This window comes from Theropithecus gelada, chromosome 18 (genome assembly GCF_003255815.1).
Source record: "Theropithecus gelada isolate Dixy chromosome 18, Tgel_1.0, whole genome shotgun sequence".
NCBI lineage: Eukaryota > Metazoa > Chordata > Mammalia > Primates > Cercopithecidae > Theropithecus > Theropithecus gelada.
In genome coordinates, this window is record NC_037686.1 from 4609813 (window position 1) to 4619917 (window position 10105).

Sequence of the window (10105 nt, forward strand, 5' to 3'; positions counted from 1 at the left end):
ATATCCTTGTTAACTTTCTGTCTTGTTGATCTGTCTAATGTTGACAGTGGGGTGTTGAAGTCTCCCATTATTATTGTATGGGAGTCTAAGTCTCTTTGTAAATCTCTAAGGACTTGCTTTATGAATCTGGGTGCTCCTGTATTGGGCGCATATATATTTAGGATAGTTAGTTCGTTTTGTTGAATTGATCCTTTTACTATTATGTAATGGCCTTCTTTGTCTCTTTGGATCTTTGTTGGTTTAAAGTCTGTTTTATCAGAGACTAGGATTGCAACCCCTGCTTTTTTTTGTTCTCCATTTCCTTGGTAGATCTTCCTCCATCCCTTTATTTTGGGCCTGTGTGTGTCTCTGCATGTGAGATGGGTCTCCTGAATATAGCATACTGATGGGTCTTGACTCTTTATCCAATTTGCCAGTCTGTGTCTTTTAATTGCAGCATTTAGCCCATTAACGTTTAAGGTTAATATTGTTATGTGTGAATTTGATCCTGTCATTGTGATATTAGCTGGTTATTTTGCTCGTTAGTTGATGCAGTTTCTTCCTAGCATCGATGGTCTTTATACTTTGGCATGTTTTTGCAATGGCTGGTACCGGTTGTTCCTTTCTATGTTTAGTGCTTCCTTCAGGATCTCTTGTAGGGCAGGCCTGGTGGTGACAAAATCTCTAAGCATTTGCTTGTCTGTAAAGGATTTTATTTCTCCTTCACTGATGAAACTTAGTTTGGCTGGATATGAAATTCTGGGTTGAAAATTCTTTTCTTTAAGAATGTTGACTATTGGCCCCCACTCTCTTCTGGCTTGTAGAGTTTCTGCCGAGAGATCTGCTGTTAGTCTGATGGGCTTCCCTTTGTGGGTAACCCGACCTGTCTCTCTGGCTGCCCTTAACATTTTTTCCTTCATTTCAACTTTGGTGAATCTGACAATTATGTGTCTTGGAGTTGCTCTTCTCGAGGAGTATCTTTGTGGTGTTCTTTGTATTTCCTGAATTTGAATGTTGGCCTGCCTTACTAGGTTGGGGAAGTTCTCCTGGATGATATCCTGCAGAGTGTTTTCCAACTTGGTTCCATTTTCCCCCTCACTTTCAGGCACACCAATCAGACGTAGATTTGGTCTTTTCACATAATCCCATATTTCTTGGAGGCTTTGTTCATTTCTTTTTCCTTTTTTTTCTCTAGACTTCTGTTCTTGCTTCATTTCATTCATTTGATCTTCAGTCATTGATACTCTTTCTTCCAGTTGATTGAGTCAGTTACTGAAGCTTGTGCATTTGTCACGTATTTCTCGTGTCATGGTTTTTATCTCTGTCAGTTCGTTTATGGCCTTCTCTGCATTGATTATTCTAGTTATCCATTCTTCCATTCTTTTTTCAAGATTTTTAGTTTCTTTGCGCTGGGTATGTAGTTCCTCCTTTAGCTCTGAGAAGTTTGATCAACTGACGCCTTCTCCTCTCAACTTGTCAAAGTCATTCTCCGTCCAGCTTTGATCCATTGCTGGCGATGAGCTGTGTTCCTTTGGAGGGGGAGATGCGCTCTGATTTTTTGAATTTCCAGCTTTTCTGCCCTGCTTTTTCCCCATCTTTGTGGTTTTATCTGCCTTTGGTCTTTGATGCTGATGACGTACTGATGGGGTTTTGGTGTGGGTGTCTTTTCTGTTTGTTAGTTTTCCTTCTAACAGTCAGGACCCTCAGCTGTAGGTCTGTTGGAGATTGCTTGAGGTCCACTCTAGACCTGTTTGCCTGGATATCAGCAGCAGAGGCTGCAGAAGATAGAATATTACTGAACAGCAAGTGCTGCTGTCTGATTCTTGCTCTGGAAGCTTCGTCTCAGGGGTGTACCCAGCCGTGTGAGGTGTGAGGTGTCGGTCTGCACCTAGTGGGGCATGTCTCCCAGTTAGGCTACTCAGCGGTCAGGGACCCACTTGAGCAGGCAGTCTGTCCGTTCTCAGATCTCAACCTCCATGCTGGGAGATCCACTGCTCTCTTCAAAGCTGTCAGACAGCTGTCAGACTCCACCCAGAGGTGGAGTCTACAGAGACAGGCAGGCCTCCTTGAGCTGCGGTGGACTCCACCCAGTTCGAGCTTCCGGAGGCTTTGTTTACCTACTTCAGCCTCAGCAATGGCGGGCGCCCCTTCCCCAGCCTTGCTGCCGCCTTGCAGTTAGATCTCAGACTGCTGTGCTAGCAATGAGGGAGGCTCCAGGGGCGTGGGACCCTCCAGGCCAGGTGTGGGATATAATCTCCTGGTGTGCTGTTTGCTAAGACCCTTGGTAAAAGGCAGTATTAGGGTGGGAGTTACCCGATTTTCCAGGTGTTGTGTGTCTCAGTTTCCCTTGGCTTGGAAAAGGGATTCCCTTCCCCCTTGTGCTTCCCAGGTGAGGTGATGCCTTGCCCTGCTTCAGCTCTTGCTGGTTGGGCTGCACTAGCTGACCAGCACCGATTGTCCGGCACTCCCCAGTGAGATGAACCCGGTACCTCAGTTGAAAATGCAGAAATCACCCATCTTCTGTGTTGCTGGTGCTGGGAGCTGGAGGCTGGAGCTGTTCCTATTCGGCCATCTTGCTCCCGACCGATGCCTGGGTCTTGAGCAGCCATTTTGGACCATGAGTTGGAAGCTATCATGTTGAGGGTGATGGAGCTACAATGTAGAAGGAGCCTGGGTTCCCTTATGATCATAGCACTCTGTAACAGCCCTGTGTTGCCTACGTTTCTATGAGAAAGAAATAAGCCTCAATCTTGTTTAAGGCACTCTTCTTTTGAGTTTTCTGTCCTGCTAGCCATTTTCAGTCCTAATGTCTACAGCCACAATCTCCTGTTGAACTGTCTTTTCTCCATTTTGTTTGTATTTCAACCTCCTTGGGACCTCAGTCCTGCTTCTTCCAAATTCTATCATGGTATAATTTCCTTCTTTATCCATACTTCTTTCCACCCTCCATAGCCCATGCAATATACATCATGAAGTGATTCAGTGTTACATGGTGACCTCTCATTCCATGGGCTACACAGAAATTGTTTGTGTCTTTGTGTCTATGCAATGGAGGGTCCCTTTGCAGATCGTATTTCAAAGGGAAGCCCAGTTTCTCTCATCACAGCAGCTACAGCCCAGGAGGACACCAATTTTTTCTTTCTCTGCAGAATCATCTCTTATTCTGAGTTGGGAGGATGCACTGGGGATCTCTTAATAAGCAGTGCCCTGGAATGAACGAGAGAATGATGTGAATGGAAGATGGATGGATGGATGGATGGATGGATGGATGGATGGTGAGGTTGGGGCTGGACAGAAAGGTGGCTGAACAAACAGGAAGAAATAGTAATAATAAGAGTGAAACTGAGAATTGAGGCGGAGACATTGAACATCTCTATCATCTGGCTTGGCTGGCAGGATAGGCACTAGAGTTATCAGAGTCCAACAGTAGTTTCAAATACAGTTGGGGGCCGGGCACGGTGGCTCATGCCGGTAATCCCAGCACTTTGGGAGGCCAAGGCGGGCGGATCACAAGGTCAGGTGATCGAGACCACGGTGAAACCCCGTCTCTACTAAAAATACAAAAAATTAGCTGGGCATGGTGGCGGGCACCTGTAGTCCCAGCTACTCAGGAGGCTGAGGCAGGAGAATGGCGTGAACCCGGGAGGTGGAGCTTGCAGTGAGCCGAGATCTGGCCACTGCACTCCAGCCTGGGCGACAGAGTGAGACTCTGTCTCAAAAAAAAAATAAAAAACAAAAAACAAAAAAACAAATACAGTTGGGATTTTATGCATACCCTACTCCAAGCCTGCTCATTTATTATACACTTATTGTAAGCTCTTCATGATAGCTTTACCTGCACAATTAATAGAAGAATGGATATCGCAGGGTAGCGATGAGGATGGGAATGAAATATGTGCCTATCGTATTTCTTGGAAGGTTTTGAGAAATGGGCTCATTCACACAGATCACCTATTTTTAACAAAATGTCACCTTACAGAAGCACACTGCTTGGCAAACATCAACGTGTTATGGCTCTTGGCCCTGGGCCACTGCAGATACTGGCCCTGCCTCTGTCCTTATGTCACCCACAGCATCTGGTGCAAGGGCTCTGACTTAAAGTAGTTTGTTTGCAACCGTGCATGCGCCCGCTTTTCAAATTGCACCACAAAACATTCCTGTTAGGAGTCATTGCTTTAACAAATGCCTGGGCAGGTTTTTGGTGTGTGACAGGTCTGGTGACAAAGCCATTAGCTTCATGAAGCTAGGAACCTGGTCTCCTCTAGTTCCTGCCATACGTCCAGCCCCTTGCAGAGCACCAAGCACAAGGTAGAGCTGAAATACTTGCCAGATGATTGCAGACAAGGGGCCACTGTGCAGGGACTGGGACAGGATTTGTCTCTCAGGACTAAGGGAGGTGTCTGTTTATAAGGTCTCTAGGTATGAACCCTTGACACACCACCCATGGGGCTTAATTGGTCTTACTTGAAGATGATGACAGGATTTGAATGTCTCATCTACTCTCTGATGTCATTACTGAGCTACCAGTAGAGTGGCCACACCTTTCCCCAAGCCTCTCGGGTGTCTCCCTGCCTTGTCTAACATGCTTTTCTGAATGTATTTGCTTGGGTATGTGTCTCCTTCTTTTGAGTACAGGAACTAGGTTTTCTTTGACTTTGTGCCCAGAGTGTAGAAGAGTGGCCAGTAAGGGTGGGTACTCCTGAAATGTTGCTGAGTGAATGAATACGTGGACATGAAACCTCTCTGCCACCTTTCACCGATGGCCCCCAAGTGGGGCATGGGTAGGGAACAATAGTAGTAATGATGTATTTCTGGAGTTATTCAGAAGTGCTGCTGGGAGATTTCTGTATGGAATCAGGGAAGAGAGGCCGAGTCGCACGGAAGGAGCATGAGCTGGCTTGACTACAAGCATGAGTTTTGGGTCTGACGGTCTAGGATCTGAACTGCTGGTTCCACTCTTACTCCCTATAAATGACCTCACCTCTCTAAGTCTCCATTTCCTCATCTACGAGATGCTTAGGGGAAAAAAAAAGATGCTTAGGATTGTTGTATTATATGAGATAATCTGTGGCACATGGTCAAGTGCTTAATAAATAATTGTTATCATGTTTATTATTGATTAAAAGACTTAGAGGTATTTGGCCCAGCCAATAATTCTGGGGACTAAGTGGAGGCGGTTTACTGGCGGTAGAGGGGAGAGGTGAGGTTTCTGACACTTCCTTTTCCTGTCTCCCCTTTCCCTTTAGTCTGGAATAGCTCAGGACCTGTTTTGATGTTTTCTGGAAGCCCCTCAAGGGGAATCTGAGGGTAGTGGGGCCCTCCGAGAGCCTCCCAGGGAGAGCAGTTAGTAGCTTCGCAAGCACCTTAGTGACAGGGAGAAGGCCTGAGCAAGGGAGAGTTGTAGACAGGGTTGAGAAAGTGACTGAGTGTGAAAAGTACTTCATTCAGGTCCCCAAGTCCTGAACAGTCAAGGAATGATGTGTGTAAAAGCACTTTGTGAAACCATCAATTAGCATATGCACTGTAGTTATTAGCATTACAATATGCTTATTATCATGTGTGTGTTTATGCTAGGCAATGAGTCTTTCAGGTTATATGGCTTAGGCTATATTCTTTACATTTTATACTTTTTTATTTTATGTTTTAATTGTTCTTTCTTTCTTTAATTGTTCTTTAGAGACAGGGTCTCTCTGTCACCCAGGCTGGAGCGCAGTGGTGTGTGATCATAGCTCACTGCAGCCTCAAACTCCTTGGCTCAAGCGATCCTCCTGCCTTAGCCTCCTGAGTAGCTGGGACTACAGGCACACAACACCACACCTGGCTAATTTTTAAAATGTTTTTTGTAGAGATGGGTTCTTGCTATGTTGCCCAGGCTGGTCTTCAACTGGGGCTCAAGCAATTCTCCCACCTCAGCCTCCTGAAGTGCTGGGATTATAAGCATGAGCCACTATGCCCAACCTATTTTTTATTTTTTAAATTGACAAGTAAAAATTACATATATTTATGTTGTACAGCATGATGGGTTTTTTTTTGTTGTTTTATTCTGTTTTGTTTTTTTGACAGGGTCTGGCTCTGCTACCCAGGCTGGAGTGCAGTGGTGCCATCTCAGTTCACTACAATCCCTGCCTCCCAGGCTCAAGTGATCCTCCCACCTCAGCCTCCCAAGTAGCTGAGACTACAGGTATACAACACCATGCCAGGCTAATTTTCTGTATTTATTTTTTTTAGAGATAGAGCTTCACCATGTTGCCCAGGTTGGTCTTGAACTCCCGAGCTCAAGTGATCTGCCCGCGTCAGCCTCCCAAAGTGCTAGGATTACAGGCGTGAGCCGCCGCATCCAGTGATATTTTGATATATGTATATATTGTGGAATGACTAAATCAACCTAAATAACTTGTCATTTACCTCACGTACTTATCTTTTTTGGTGTGATAAGAACATTTAAAATCTATTATCTTAGCAATTTTCAATTATACAGTACGTTGTTCCTAACCACAGTCACCATGTTGTATAGTAGATGTCCTTAACATATTCCTCCTAATTCCTCCTGATGTTATAGTTTGATCAACATCTCCTCAACCCACCACCACCTCTGCAGCCCCTGGTAACCTCTATTCTATTCTCTGCTTCTATGAGTTCAACTTTTTTAGACTCCACATATAAGTGAGATCATGTAGCATTTGTCTTTCTGGGCCTGGTTTATTTCACTTAAAATAATGCACCAGGTTCATCCATGTCTCAAATGACAGGATGTCCTTTTTCACATATTCCTTAAATTGTAATGTACTGACTCCCCCACAATTAGGAATGAGAGTATTGGATCCAACAAGCATTTATTGAAGGTCTCCTAAACTTATGCAGAGCACTGTGAGGTCACAAGGAAGAGGCTGCTCCTGTTTCCATGGTGTCTACAAGCCAGTGTGCCCATGAAGCCATAATTTGTTAATTCATGGTTCCAGCCAGGCCAGTAAGTTGCCTTAGCTTTCCTGTCACTGCACGCGGCAGAGCGGCATCAGCCTGCGGAAGCCGGAAGCGGAAACCAGCCTTCCCTGGCAAGTGCGCAGCTGCCTGCTGGGCTGCACCACCTGTCTGGACGCACACAAGGTGCGCTTCCGCCCTGGGGAAGGAGATCTTGTCATCTTAAATGCAGAGGCAGAGGTAGGTGTTCTGGCCTCTGACGCACATGCCCCATCCGCTGCATTTTATCTGCCACCTGGTGCAGTGATTTAAAGCTCATTTTATGCTTTGTTGAAATGCCAGAGTAATGTGTTAACCGGTTGTGGCTACTGATGCTTCTAAGTGACGTCTGCACGACATTGCTAGGCAACAAGGCGGGCTCCTGCACCTCACTGGGCCACTTGCGTCACTGCCCTGCCTGCAGCCCCCTGGGTGCTGCTGTCATGCTTAGGTGTTAACTGCAGCCCTTGCTTTGACTGCCACGGATGCACTTTTCTGCCTGATCTCACAGACGGCAAGTTAATCATTGGATTGAACCTTGAAACTATTGGTTTTGAGGCTGCTTTATGGGGCATTTGTGCCTTGAATACAGTGTCCCAAATTTCGTTTTTAAAACATCGGCTTGGTTCTGGCTCCTCCCCTAAGTGGGGCAGGGTAAATTTAGATGAGATCTGTCATGGCTCTGATAATTCAATTCAGTTTAGATTTGACTTTTAGGGACACAGCGTTCTCAGGGGGATGATGCTTTTGCTTTGTTATTTGGAGTGTTTGCAGCCAATATGGTCTAGGGGTGACCTTGTTCACATTCAAGGTGGAGCCAACAAGGCAAGAAGTGACTGGTAGGTCTCTTCTATGGCCAAGAGAATGGTGACTTTCCACGTGCAGAAATCCCTTCTACATTCTTGGGGGCATCAAAATTACCAACACAGGCAGTTAGTCCTGCAACCCTGTAGCTCCTCGCCTCTGCAGGGGAAATTTTGCCTTAGCTCATTTGTGGCTGTTCCAGAGTTCCTAGGTAGGGGCAGCTTAGGGGTTTCATTCTAATTGAATGAGGACGAGGGAATTTCTGGAAATGGTAGTGTCACTCTACGTAGCGGGGAAAAGTCAACTGTTCATGTCCAGCTATAGGAGTAAGAGGATGATGGAGATGAGAGAAGATGAGCTGAATACTTGTCTTCCTTGCCCTAAGGTTTCAGCCCTCACACAGGGTGGGGCCTTGGTGGGGCACCTGGGGCGATGCACTGGTGACATCTTGTTAGTGATGAACACACATTTTAAGTAAACAAAGTAAACCTGTGGTCCTAAGGGTGCTGGGTACCCCATCTAGTACTGTGGTTGTATACTTTTTTTCACACATTGGGTCAAAGTATTATATATACTTCAGGGTGTAGAAGTGCTTTAGGCAAATTCCCTATCTTCTCCATAAGCCATTCAGCAAATATAATGATGTGTCAGTAGTGTCTGAGTTCATCCTTCTGTGTCACGAGTTATGTGAGGATTTAACAGGCCATGATCCCTTTAGAAATGGTACCACATTAATAAAAGAAACGGTCATCAGTAGCTATTGCTTTTCTAGAATACACTGAGGAAAGGATTCTGGTCAAATAGGTCATTTGGGGCTATTTTGCAACCTTGAAAAGAGATGAAATTAAGTCAATGAAATTCAAGACATGATTTAGTCTACTGAGCTCCAGAGCAGAAGCAGGTGAGCTGAGATGGGCCCAGGTCCACCATGACAGCCTACATGTGTCCTTTAGTGAGGCTGGTTCAACAGTGCGCAGCCTGGCTCCGTTTGCTTTCCCAGAGGGGTGGTTAGTGCAGTGGGTTTGGGTCAGTTTGCAAGTACCTGGTCAGTATAGCATTGGTGTGAAAGCCTGCTTTGCCAGTTATTACTGCGTAATCTTGAGACAGCCAGATACCTTTCTGATTCTCAGTTCCTGTAGCTATAAAATAGGGCAGTCACCTTGATTGGCAGTTGACTGGGAGAATTCAATGAGACAATAGTAACTTGCACTTGTTGAGCAGTTCTCATGTGACAGGCCCTGCACTGACTCACAGCCTCATTAGTCCCTCAGAGCCACCTTGGAAAGGTGCTGTCATTCTCCCACTTGACAACATGAGAAAACTGAACTCCAGAGAGGGCAAGGAACATGCCCAAGATCACACAGTATGGTAGGGAGAATTTGCACCCATGTTTGTCTGACCAGACCTCAAACTCTTAAATCTGCTTGCCACCATGGCTCCCAAATGTTGCTGCAAAGTAGAATTACCTGGGAAGCTTTAAAAAGTTCTGATGCCCAGATCTCACCCCAGACCACTTACATCAGGAGGTCTGGGGTGGGGCCAGGCACTTATTTATTTATTTATTTATTTATTTATTTATTTATTTATTTATTTTGACAAGGTCTTGGTCTGTCACCTAGGCTGGTAGCATGATAGTGTGATCATTGCTTACTGCAGCCTCAAACTCCTGGGCTCAAGTGATCCTCCCGCCTCAGCCTCTGGAGTAGTTAGGACTATAGCTATGCATCACCACACCTGGCTAATTGTTTTATTTTTTGTAGAGATGGAGTCTCACTATATTGACCAGGCTGGTCTCAAACTCCTGGCCTCAAGGGATCCTCCCAAAGTACTAGGATTACAGGCATGAGCCACTGTGCCTGGCCTGGCATCAGGGGTTTTTGAAGCTCCCCTGGTGATCCAGCGTGCATTATAGTTTGGGAACCACGTGCTTAAGAAATTCTCCTCTACTGTTGATCCTAGCTGCTCATTAGAGTCACCAGGGGAAACATTTAAAATATTACCAAAAGCCACAGCCAAGAGATTCTGATTTGCTTGGTCTGGGATGGAGCCTTAAGTCACTCCGGATGATTCTAAGATGCAGCCAGGTAGACTGCTGTGCCACATTATAGGGAAAGCACCTGGCACTAGTAAGCAGCTAGAGAATGTGGGCAGTTATTGAAAGTATGTATAAAATGAAGATTTGGTAAGGATGTTCTTAAGGTCCATTCCAACCTGCATTTGTAATTCCCTAGGAAAATTGCTGTTCACCTTTGTCTCTGTGTTCTGGCTCAAGGGAGGAAGGCAACCTGTACTTCTCCAACAAGTGTTTGGAGGAAAAAGGAATAAGGGTAGGAGCAGCATCCTGGGAATATTTAGCCCAGTCTCT